Genomic DNA, 12,985 nt, shown 5'->3' with positions numbered 1-12,985 from the left:
TCTTTCAAATTAAGATATTACTAAATCAATTTGTTACTATTTTTTTATAAAGACATAATCATATACATCATAAGGAAAACTGATCAGAATCAGAGGGACGAATGTATACATATTTCTATGGTATATATCAGTAATAATAGATTAATAAATCAAATTTTCAAAATTAATTATTTCGCCAAATAAAAAAAAAGGGGGAACTTTTTATAAATTTTATTTTGGTACCTCCGTATTGAATCGGGATTTTTTATTTGGTCATTAATTATTTCAAAATGTTAACCAATTCGACAGGGACTTGGCAGAAGTCCAGAAATGGCGAAAAGGGTCCGCGACGGTGTGGAATTCGCCACTGTAGAAAATCCAAGCTCCTAGATAGAACTTCCGGAGGTCGAGGCTTTGATGATTGAGAAGCTTCTGGGCCTCTGAGTAGGCAGAGATGAAGAATTGGAATCTGCGGTCGAGAATAAAGTCATCAACGAAGTCAGTACAGACGCATCCACCGATGGTGTCAAAAGCTCTGACAAAATATATGATGTTAAATTTCTAACGAATCATGACCAACATTCTTCTTTACAATACTTCTTAAGTTCTAAACCGTACGAAATCTATCATTTTATAACTTAGCTTGTCCATAAGAACATCATCAACATTTGTAATTAACTTGCTTAGTGAAAATAACTAATGCTCTTCCGGTCCTAAATATAAAACTCTTTTTTAGTATAAAGTACACTATAAAAAAAGTTTTATATTTAGAACCGAAGAAGTATTAAACAATCAAATATTACCCAAGCATCATTATTATTTAAAATACATCGAAGAAAAAAAATAGAGTGAAAAGACCCAATATATATATATATATTTATTTATCTCCATCAGAAATATCGCTTGCCTATCCCATTGGACCAGAGTTTTTGGGGTTTCGCTTCAACTTTGCCTTTGAATAATGCGTGTACGGTGCAAACCTTAAATGCCTCCATGACGTAACGTAGTAACGTATCATGTAAACACATTTTCCCTTTTCATGCTATATATGCTTATAACAAAAAAAAAAATATGTATTTTCTAACAGTTAAATTATGACGTTATTAACGTTTTTAACCGTAACAAACAACATTTGTAGCTGTTAAACAAACTGTTAGAAAATCAAGTGTAAGAAACAGTTTTCTAGCGGTTAAAAAAACCGCTACATATAGTATGGTCAAAGTGCTAGAAAATTTCTAGCGGTTAGCTACATAGTATGGTCAAAGTGCTAGAAAATTTCTAGCGGTTACGCTAACCGCTAGAAAAAACAAGTAGGCACAGGAGAATGCGACGACATTTGTAACGGTTTAAAACTGCTAGAAAATTTGTCAAAATATTTGTAGCGATTAAAAAAACTGCTAGAAAATTTTGGACGAAATTACATTTTGCCAAAAAACAGAATTTTCAAATTAGCACCAAAACTTTCTAGTCGGTTTTTAACCGCTAGAAATTTGGCGGCGGGTGGTACCAAATTTAAATTTTGCAAAAATTTTCCTTCTTTTCTTTATTTTCTAGAGGATTCTGAGCCGCTGCAAAGTCTTCCAAGCGAAAAAAATAAAATTCAAATGTTTTATTATTCAAAAATATAATATTGTAAATTAAAAAACCATTAAATAAATTATATTAGAGAATTTATGTTAATATGCATATTTACCAATGTATTACATGTTGTATATCTAAATTTTGTGATAATAATAAGTAATTAAATTGTGATTGTGTCAAATGAACTGAATTTAATTTAATAAGATAGTTGAATTGGAGATGGGATAGTTTATAATATTGAATCTTAACTCTTATGTTGAAAAGTGGTTGAACAAGTTGACGAGGGCATGACAAATGTGAAAAAGAAAAATTCGAAAGAAAAAGATAAATAAATTGTTAGTAAATTATAAATAAAGATAAATAAAAGAAATTAAGATTTATAAAATAAATACCATCTTACCATATAAAGAAGAGGAAAAAACCACCATATGAGAGAGTAAGAAGAAAAGAGAGAATTATAAAGAAGAAGAGGAGAGGAAGGAAAAGAGATGGGGTAAATAAATAAGGAGATGATATGGTATTTGTAGAGGTGAGCGAGACGTTTCTAGTGGTTGTTTACTATTTATAGCGATTTTATTGATTTTGTAGTGGTTTTGTAGTTCTAGCGATTCTGTAACCACTACAAATTGTAATTTTTTTAATTTTTAAAAAACTGAACCGATTTTAATTTGTACATATTTATTTATGAAAAACAAATTATTTGAATGATAAAAATTTTTGAAACTACTATTCTTGATTATCATCCTGTCTGAAAGGAGCTATTAAAAAAATTATTGTTAGAATTATAATATATTTAGAAAAAATTAGTAATTAGTGGTTAAATATTTAAATAATTTAAGAAAAGGCATATATCTGATAATGGCCAAATTATCATCTCATTAAGGAAAGAAGTTTTCAAAATTCATGGGTTGGAAGGATTCGCTGTGATAAGTAATGTCACCATCACCCATATCATAACGATCTCGTGGCTTGATATGAACGAACATATTCCAATCTTTATGTTTCTCGTTCTCGACATAGTAAACCTGGTGTACCTTGGAGGCAAGAATATATGGCTCCTCATCTTTAGATTTCCCTATATGAATGAGTCTAGAGAAATTAACAGAGGTGATGTCCAAGTGGTTAGTAGTGAGTCCCCGTGAAGTTGTCGTATTTGTCCAAAAGCACTTGAACAAAGTTATGGTGAAAAGCTAGTAACTTAACTCAACGATGTCAATTAGCTTTTCACAGAAAGTGACGCCTCCAAAGAGCATATCGTCGTCACTGCTGCTAGCATAACATTTCATCATGAATGTCCCGTAAACTCCAAAGTCTTATGTGAGCAATCGCTGATCACGTCCAACTATACGGAACTTGAACTCGTTGACATTATATACGGTAAACCTTCGTGCATGGTCTAACGGACCGAGGGAAAGAGATTTGAATTCATCTGTGTATGGGCTGTTGTCATTACGTATTCGACGTGTAAACCAACCAAGAAACTCTCTGTGGACTCTTTTATCAATGTTAGCAGAACGTGCATGTCGTCATAGATGCCGCTTGAGGTAATTTCTAAACTCACTACAATAAAGTGTAATTTGTTAGAAGAGTTAGTGAGAAACAAATATAAAGTGTGAAAGTTAGAGAGCTTATATAATACTTACTGCATGAAGGGTTCAACTTGGTTGCAATTTATCAAAACATGTCTGTGCGCCTGGAGTTTTTCTGTGAGAGTAAGTCTAAAGAATTCATATCCTCTAACTGGTTTCCTGATAGGATGAAATAAAGTTGACGTGGAAAGACAAGGAGGAGAATCATCCATGCGACATGGGAGGTTAAAAGATGTCTCCATTTCATCAAAGTACCTTGAATAGAAACTTAGGACCTTATCTCCGGAATAACCTTCTGCTATTGACCCCTCAGGCCACGCCTTATTCCTAACATGTGATTTTTGTTTTCTCAAATACCTGCAGGTTAATATTCCATTAATAATTATGGGCAATTGAAATAACAATGTCAAATTTAAAGAGGCAGGGATAAAAAATAATCTAGTACCTCTCTATAGGGTATATCTATCGATATTGAATTAGGCTAGCAACCTTTGCTTCTCAAACAAGGTGGACAGTCAAGTGAACCATGACAGTAAAGAATGATAGAGGAAATATCATTTACAAGTGACAAAGTGTAAGAATTATTTTGTTTTGTAGCTAATCGAGCTCTTCCGGTATCAAGACCTTCACACACAACTTCTTGAAAAATGAATACAATTCCACCAAAACCACTGATACATCAGAAGAAAGTGTGTTTCTCAAAACCAATGGAAGTAACTGTTGCATAAGAACATGGGAGTCATAACTTTTTAACCTAGTAACCTTTCAAGCCTGCAGATTGATAAACCTTGAGATGTTGCCAGAATATCTATTAGGTACTTTTATGTTCTTTGGCATCGAAAGGAAGATATTCTTGTTCTGCTTCGTCAAGGTGAATTTAGCTGGTTGAAACTTGTCGTTTTTATCAGGCCAAGCCTCTTCATGAATTCCTCAGGCTCGAAAATCTTTTCTAATTGTGAGATGGTCTTTGGACTTTTCAGCTTCGTTGAGCAACGTATAACGCCTAAATTGTGTCGTAACAAATTAGATTCCTAATAAGGAAGAGTGAAAAATATGCTTCTCTTCCGCTATTGCATAGGTTGTGCATCAAATGTCCTAAGAGACCATCATCTCAGTCGTTCGGGATCCACATTCTTGCTAAACTCAACATCAATATCTTCTAACTGCCACAAAATATCCACACTAGACAAAGTAACAAGAGGATCTCTCTTTTCTTGTTTTCCATCAAAGCGAATCCATTGCAATCTAAATTTGTGCTTGGAATCAAGGTACCGTCAATGTCCTATGAAACACCACTTGCAATTGTGTAGAAGTTGACATAATACGGCGTCAAAATTGCACTTAGAACAGGCCAACCCAGTATGCATGTTTCTGCCGAACAAAGTTCGCAAACCGGAAAAATCACTTATTGTCCACATCAAGGCTACACAGATATTGAATAATCGCTTGTCATGTGAGTCATATGTCTCAACACCATTCGTCCACAGGTCGATCAATTCATGTATCAATGGTTGTAGGTACATGTCTATATCATTTCCTCGTGCTTTCTTGCCAAGAATGATCATGGAAAGTGAAAAGGAGCTTTATTTCATGCACATCCAAGGTAGGAGATTGTATGGAATTAACACCACCAGTCAGATACTGTAGCTTGTGCTCATATTTCTGAAGGGATTAAAACCATCATTTGCCAATGCAAGACGTATATTTCTAGGATCACCGGCAAAGTCTGGAAATTTCACATCAAACGTTTTCCACATCTCCAAATCTCATGAGTGTCTTAACCTACCATATGGATTATCCTCAGTCACATGCCATTCTCATGTGCTCAGCCATTTTTGATGACATATGCATTCTTTGCAACCGCAGTTTCAAAGGAAAGTATCTAACAAAATAATGTATTGAGAATTTCAAATATTGAATATTTAGAGATAGAACAAGTAACACATTATAATGAATTATACCTGAGAATTTTGACTGGTTTCTTCTTCTACTTTTTCCCCTTCCATACCGACTTATAGTGAGATGTCTTACATCTTGTACGAATCTCCTTGTTTGCGTCATCTCCCCAGTACAACATACAGTCGTTTGGGTATGCATCTATCTTCTCGTATTCAAGCTAAGCTTGTTAATAATCTTCTTTGCTTCATAAAAAGATAGAGGGAATTCAGCTTGAGGGAAAGCATCTCCCAGTAATTCCAATAGCATAGACATCACCTTGTCAGTCATACCACCTAAGCATTTGATATGATAAAGTTTCACCAAGAATAACAACTTAGAATACTTTGTGCACCAAGAATAAAGAGGCTTATCAGCTTTGTTCATGAGGTCAAAAAAATTCCTTAGCAGTTTCATTTCTAAAGAACTTGGTTGAGGCCCCTCTACTTCATCTTCATTGGGATCCTCACTTTTGTGAATGCCGAAAGCATCACGTACAGCATCGTTCATGGCATCAGCTTCTTTTGCTTGAACTCCCATCCATGAAACTACTGGAACTGACTTAGCAATCATATCTGGTCGTTCCCCATGTAGTTGCCAAAATACATACTCTCACGGGAAGGGCTTAAATATCAAATGCTCTCTAACAATATCTCTTAGATGCCATTTCTTGAAATTACATTAAGGATATGGACATTGAATCTTACTGTTTACGGCGACATTGGCAAAAGCAAAATCCAAGAGATAACTGCTAGAAATTTGAATTTGGCAACGACAAGAATTTTCTAGCGGTTAATAACGACTAGAAATGTTGAAGTGGCAGGGAAATTTGAATTTTAGAGTGTAATGGTAAGAAATTTCTAGCGGTTAGTAACTACTAGAAATTGTCAGCTAGGATTTAAAATTTCTTGCAACCTTTCTAGCGGTTTGTAACCACTACAAATTTCATCTGCGTAAAAAAAAAAATAGTAACAAATAAAAAAAAGAAATGAGTAACTAATAATAAAATTAAACAACTATGGTTTTAAATAAATAAACATAAAATTTAAATAAATATCCACATAAAACATAACATAATAAAATCCAAATAAAATCCAAAACAAGGGAAGGGCGTAAAGCAGGGGTGAGGGGCAGAAACAGCATCATCCTGATCGTTGAGCACTGGATCCTCCTACTGGTTATGCTAGGGTTGGGTTGACTGCTGGCCGTGCAGGGGCTGGGCTGGTGTCAGGCGTATGTTAGGGAACTCGGGAAATGAGATGTTTGAAGCAAAACTGATCATCACATTACGCATGGCCGTAGCAGCTACCTTAAAGCGGTCAAACTGTAACTGCAACTGACGATCACGCTCCTCTATTTTAGCCTCCACCTCTCGCCTGATCTCCTCTCGCAGCTCATTTGAGGACAAGGAACTCGGCCGCTTTGCTCCTACGCTAGCCTAATAGGACGCCGCTGCTGACTGAGAGCTCCTTGTAGTGTATAAAGGGCCAGTGCCACCTGAGCGGGGCAGCCTACTAGGTGTGGGTCTAAGATCGAGCCTGCTAACTTAGCCGGGGTGCTGCGCTCGGCCACGACCAGCTAAAAGTGAGGCGGTGGGATCCAATGCAAACCCCTAAGACTCCCGCAGCTCAATATCGACTTGAGTCATCCGTGCCTATCAAAATTAATATAAAAATATTAGTACGGAATATTTATACTGCGATATTAATATTTAATTAATTAATTACTCACTGCCATCTCCTCAACCTCATCCGACACAAGAGACCCATCTCGAGGCCTGTACAGACTCGGCCACATCTTGCTATAGGTGAGCGTGTATCCCTGCTCCTACAGCATCTTTTCCCTCTATAAATGAAATTGAAAAAAAATTATTAATTACAAATTAAATATATATACACAACATAAAAATTCTTTTTATGTACTTACAATCTCATCATAGGTGATAGCAAAGCTCCTGGATCCAGCCCTATGACGTATTGTCTGTTGCCTGATGTTTCTAGTATTTCTCTAGAAAAAACCTGAAACAAAATATATAAAAATTAAATTAGTCAAATGGGACAAAAATAAATTTTTTTTATAATTAATGCAATAATATGATACCATCTGCTTAGCCGACATCGTAAAATACACAAAACTTGACGAGTGTTGCTCCGGGACTCCACTAGGTATATTTGCCAATGTCTCCTGCAAGGACCTCGTCCCGCCACAGGTCAATCCTCTTGTTCTTCCATGCTACCCCAAGTCTCTTGATGGTATCCGCCCTCAACTCTTCTCCCAATATAAATTTACTCTGTAATTAAATAAATAAATAAAATATATTCATTTCACTAATTTAAATAAAAAATAAATTAAATAAATAACAAATTAATATGTATTCATTTAACTACATAAATAAACAACAAATTTTTTATGTAATTAATTTTTTATTCATAATTTTTTAAAATTATTTAAATAAATGTATATTTTTTATTTAAATCACTTAATTGTTTAATTATAATTTGTTATTTATTTAATTAATTTTTTATTTATAATCAAACAACTAAGTAATTTAAATAAAAAAGATATATTACCTTCATCACTTCCCAACCTTGCTCCTTCTTCTCTACAGTGATTTTCTTCCAATCCTTCACATAAATAGGGAACAAAGTCCATTGCTAAGCAAGAAGGTGCACATACTTATTATATAACTGGCCACCTTTCTCAATGGGTTGACCCAATTCATTTAGCGGCACAACCACCCGTCCGCTTGTCATCATGGACAGATCTCTGGTTGTCAGCTTCCTATAGGACCTGCTCCCCTTAGAGTCTGTAAAATATAATTGGGGAATTAATTATATATTAATTAAATTAAAGCAATTTTTATATAAATCAAATAGTTGTCAAATTAAAAAAAAATTAAATAAATACTTATCCACAAACTCCACTTCAAAACCAGTTTGACGTCTTGGAGCAGGACGTTGCTCATTATGGGAATTCTCATTCCCCCAAATCTCCTCCTCCTCCTCCTCCTTCTCACCAACATCAACATGGGATTGTTCATCCCCTGAGAAATTAGCTTCCTCAGTAGGCTGGATATCATCACACTCCATGAAACCCAAGATTTACATGGATGCTTGGGAATAGCTCACCAGCATCATCACCCCCAGCACCATGATCCTTGCTAGGTCCTCCTATATCAGGATCGATCGGCTCCTTCCCTGGTCGACAAGTCATCCTAGTAATAGCAAATAACAATTGTAATGAAAAATATATTTTACAACTAATAATTGTTAAAAATAAACAATTATATCAAATAATAATTATTTCTCTTAACTGTTAATAATAATATCAAGTAATAATAATTGAAAAACAGATATTTGTACATTTAAATTTGCCATCAACTCATTAAAAAAATAATTATTTATATTAACTCTAAATAAACTAGTCTATTATAAAAAAAAATATTTCTATTAACTCTCACCAAACTAGTCTATTAAACCCAATATAAAAAATATAATAAAATAAAAAATAAAAAATAATTTATAAATAAATTTCTATTCTTACATGAAAATATGGAATACTATATGGATCTGGACTTGGATCTAAATCTGGATATACTTTGTGGAGAGAATTTGGCAGAGCTTCGCTTCACAATTCACCAAAACTGTGCAACTAAGGCGAAGAGGGGTATATATAGGCTACGATTTTCTAGCAGTTATACAAAAACCGCTAGAAATTCGTAACGCTGCCCCTCTGCCGCTACCTACATGCAGTCACGTGTCAAGACTCGTCGAAAAAAATAAAAAAAAACCACTAGAAAATTCATTGAAATTTCTAGTAGTTACAGCAACAAAACCGCTAGAAATTAAAAGTTGGAAATAGGATGCTAACTTCACGCCACATGGCAGCAACAATTGTGGCGGTCACTTTCCAGTGGTTGGGTCAAAATTGCTAGAAATGTGTGGGACCCACACACTTTTTGGTCAAAGCTACAAATGTCTTGTTGTTTGTGTTAAAACCGCTAGAAATATTTACTTTTGTAGCAGTTTTTTTAACTACTCGAAATGGACTGCTGGTAATTTATTATTTTTTTATTTTTTTATAGTGGCTGATGGTAGTGGAATGGTGCCGTAGAGTTTTACTTTCTTGTGAAGGCATGCTAAGATGTTACGGCACACCACAAGAGGATGTTACTTTTTTTTTTAATGCTTTTTTTATTAATATAATAACTTGTCTTTGGCTTTCACTTTTTTAATTACATTTTCCTTTTATGATTCTCACAACATTTTTATTCACATCCAGGCCTCCAGTTATTAACTCTTTAGCTCTTTGCCAATCCAATCAAATTTCAGCAAAACCCAGAAGAATGGTCTCATTATTATTTACTCGATCTCTTCTCTGCTTTTTGTCCTTGGCTGTTCTGCCTTCCAAATTTAACAAAAATCCGCGTATTATATATTGGGTTGTGAAGTGATTCTTGGGAAGCTCATCTCTTTATCTTTATCTTTATGTATGATTCTTAAATGATTTTTTGATGAATATCTTACATAAAATGCGAGAGAACAAGAAAAAGCAAATAGATAAAATAAAAAGCTAAGACATGTGAGTCTAGTACCCCACAAGAAAACAAATGGAGAATAATTTCGAGACTTACCAATGCCTCTCATTATCATAATGATTCACTTCCTTTCTTTGTTTTCTTAATCCCTTACATGCATAAACACCTCCCTCCCTCCCTCCCTCCTCAATTCTAAGTCAATTCTCGATGCTTACTACAAAAAAACATGCTTTTAACGACAAAAATTTTTATTTAGCGATGGAATTAGCGATAGATTAGCGACGGAATTTGTTTCATTACTAATTCCTTTGTTGCTAATTGATTAGTAACAAAATTGAAATTCTGTTGCTAATTACTGAGAAAATTTTCCGTCGCTAATTCTTGACAAAAATTTCCGTCACAAATTAGCGACGAAAAAATTCTATCGCTAATCTGTCGCTAACCAGATTTTTTTAAAAAAATAAAATGCCATATAGCACCTCTACCAATTGCCATGTCATCATTAGGGACTACCTTCATGTGTGGTTGCCACCTCACCTCTGCTTGCCACGTGTGCTGCCACCTTACCTCTGCTACCACCTTTGCCTGCCACGTGTCACTACAACATAATTCCCTCCTCAAAGTGACTTCTCCATAGTTCGAACCCAGGACCTCCTTTGTGCGCACGTGTGGCTTTACCAATTGAGCTGCAATGAACCTGTTAACTTATTATGTAAAATTATATATATATATATATATAATATTATGTTACACAAACAATTATATATACATATATATTATTAAAAACTAAAAATATACTATATGATAATTTTAATCATAACTATTTTAATGAAAAAATAATTTTTAAATATTTATTTTATAATTTTTTATTTTTTTAAAAAATATTTTTAATATAATTTTAATTTCTAACGACACTAATTATGAATTTTAAATCATAAATAATTTTTTTATAAATATTTTTTAAATTTATTTTTAATTAACATTGATAACATGTATAATTTAATTATATATGTATTATATTTCATTATATTATATTATCTATATATGTTTTATATATTTGAAGAAAATCATTTACAATTAGTCAAAAAATCTTGTTATTTAAAAAATAACTACAATGATAAAATCTAATAAATTATTCTATATAAAAAAATTAAATGATTTGAATAGATTATGATAAATAGTATTCTCCTACTTGTATATATATATATCCTATGTAATTTATTTTTTAAAATTCTTTATATATACCATTTGTTTTTGTATTGAAAACTAAAATCAATCTATATTATGGGTATTAATTATATTGTGATTAAATTTTATTGTTTAATGATTGAAATTCAAAATTCACTTCAATATTAGTTTGCATTCATATAAATTCATTTTTTACTTTTGAATTTCTATCATATATTATATATTTCAATATATTTTACATATGATAAAATTATTGCTTTCTTATATCAGTTTGTATAAGAAAATTATTAATATTCTTATTATATTTTTTTAATTATTATTAATAATCAAGAGGAATTTATTTTAACAAAATACAAACAAGTTTTCTAAGAAATTGTCTTTCTATTTTCAGTATATACATAATGATGACATGAATGATGATGATATCTTCATTAACACCAACTCCACAAATATATCAATTATTTTTTTGGGTGAAAGAAAGAGGCCTAAGGCCCAAAGGAACAAAAACACCTAGCCTTCATCAATCCTATGAGTTGAAGTCAGGATACTTCCTTTGTCTTTCTTGAACTGAACACGCAACCACTCTGGAACTTCTTCCCAGATTCTACCTACATTGTCAGATTTCAAACCCCATTTTGCCAAAGCATCATCACAAATGTTCAAGTCTCTCCCAATCTTGCAGATCCTCACAGTCCAGTCACGTTGCAGAAGCTCCAATATTCCTCTTTGGACCCCATCAATGAAACCAGTAGTCTTTTTGCCCTTCAATCACTTAGCCAGAATTTTAGAGTTAGTTTCCATGATGATCTTACGAAAGCCTTTATTCCAAGCCAAGGTAAGCCCTTTCAAAATCCCCCAACTTTTTGCTTCTATCAAGCCACAAAAGCCAAGTCTTTGGACAAAACCACAAATCCACTCACCTTCCTCATTTCACAGGACACCCCCACAACTCGCGAAGCCCAGATCACCACAACAAGCACCGTCCGAATTGATCTTAATCCACCCCAGATCCGAAGCAGAACACGACTTTTGAGCAGTCAAAGTCTTGATATTCGACTTCACATCTAGACCTTTAGCATTCATAAATTCGTCAGTAAGAAACCAAATTCTATGAACCAGAGCCTCGCCTATTTTTTGTGAAGTCCGGAACACAAACTCATTCCTCTGCTTCCACAAAATCCAGGTAGTTACACTGAAGATAATACACCAAGGTATGTCTCTAACCTTGCTTCTATCACTGATTAAAGAAATTAGCCATTGTATGAGGGGATCAAAGAAAAAACTGGACTAGCTATGATTATCATTAGAGATTTCTAGCCAAACTGCACTAGCCCTCCTGCAATCCCTGATAGCATATAAAGTAGTCTCAAAACTTCCACAATCCTCACACATTCCTTCCTCTCCCCATCTCTTGAATCTCAGCACATTTGTATGTAGACTGTCATGAGCCACAAGCCATGGGAAACATCGAATCCTTTCTGGCCCATTCTACTCCCAAATTAGCTCCCACAATTTATTCCAAATTCCACAATTGTCACTTCTTAGTTATTATACCCTTTCTTTACCGTATATGAACCCTTGCTATCTTTCCACAGAAACACATCAGAGCCTAAGCCATGTAGAGGGTGAAAAGCATGTAGTTTTTCTAAAGACTCTTTGTTTAGAAAAGCCTGAAGCCTTCTCCAGTCTGAGCTCCCATCAAAATTTACCATATCGGCAACCGAGCTTTCCAAACACCCATCATCAACCTCTTTCACACAGGAGTTGATAAGTAAAGTATCCTTATCCACCTAGGGTTCAAGCCAAAAAGAGGCATCTTTACCATCAACAGTCCCCTTCCAAGAGTGAGCATTTAACACCTCCCATACCACACCAATATCTCTCCATAAAGGAGAGGCAACCTTTGGAATCTGAAGGATTGAAGAGAGCTCATTACCAGAATTATACTTCCATTTCAAAACTTCTGCCCAGAGACCACAAGACTTATTCCTTGGCTTCCATGCCATCTTTAGTAAACGAGCCTGGTTCATCTTAGTTAGGCTCAACACCCCTAATCCTCTGTTCCTCCTTGGTTTCTTAATAGTATCCCACCCAACTAGGTGCACCTTACAAGTTTCCTCCTTATGGCCCCATATAAAATTCTGTCGCACCTGCTCCGCCTCCTTTAGAAGACCTT

The sequence above is a fragment of the Neltuma alba genome, unplaced genomic scaffold (genome assembly GCF_004799145.2).
Source record: "Neltuma alba isolate B1F8T4 unplaced genomic scaffold, ASM479914v2 tig00010128_pilon, whole genome shotgun sequence".
Taxonomy (NCBI): domain Eukaryota; kingdom Viridiplantae; phylum Streptophyta; class Magnoliopsida; order Fabales; family Fabaceae; genus Neltuma; species Neltuma alba.
The sequence above is the reverse complement of the archived record's forward strand: the minus strand, read 5'-3'. Positions refer to the sequence as shown.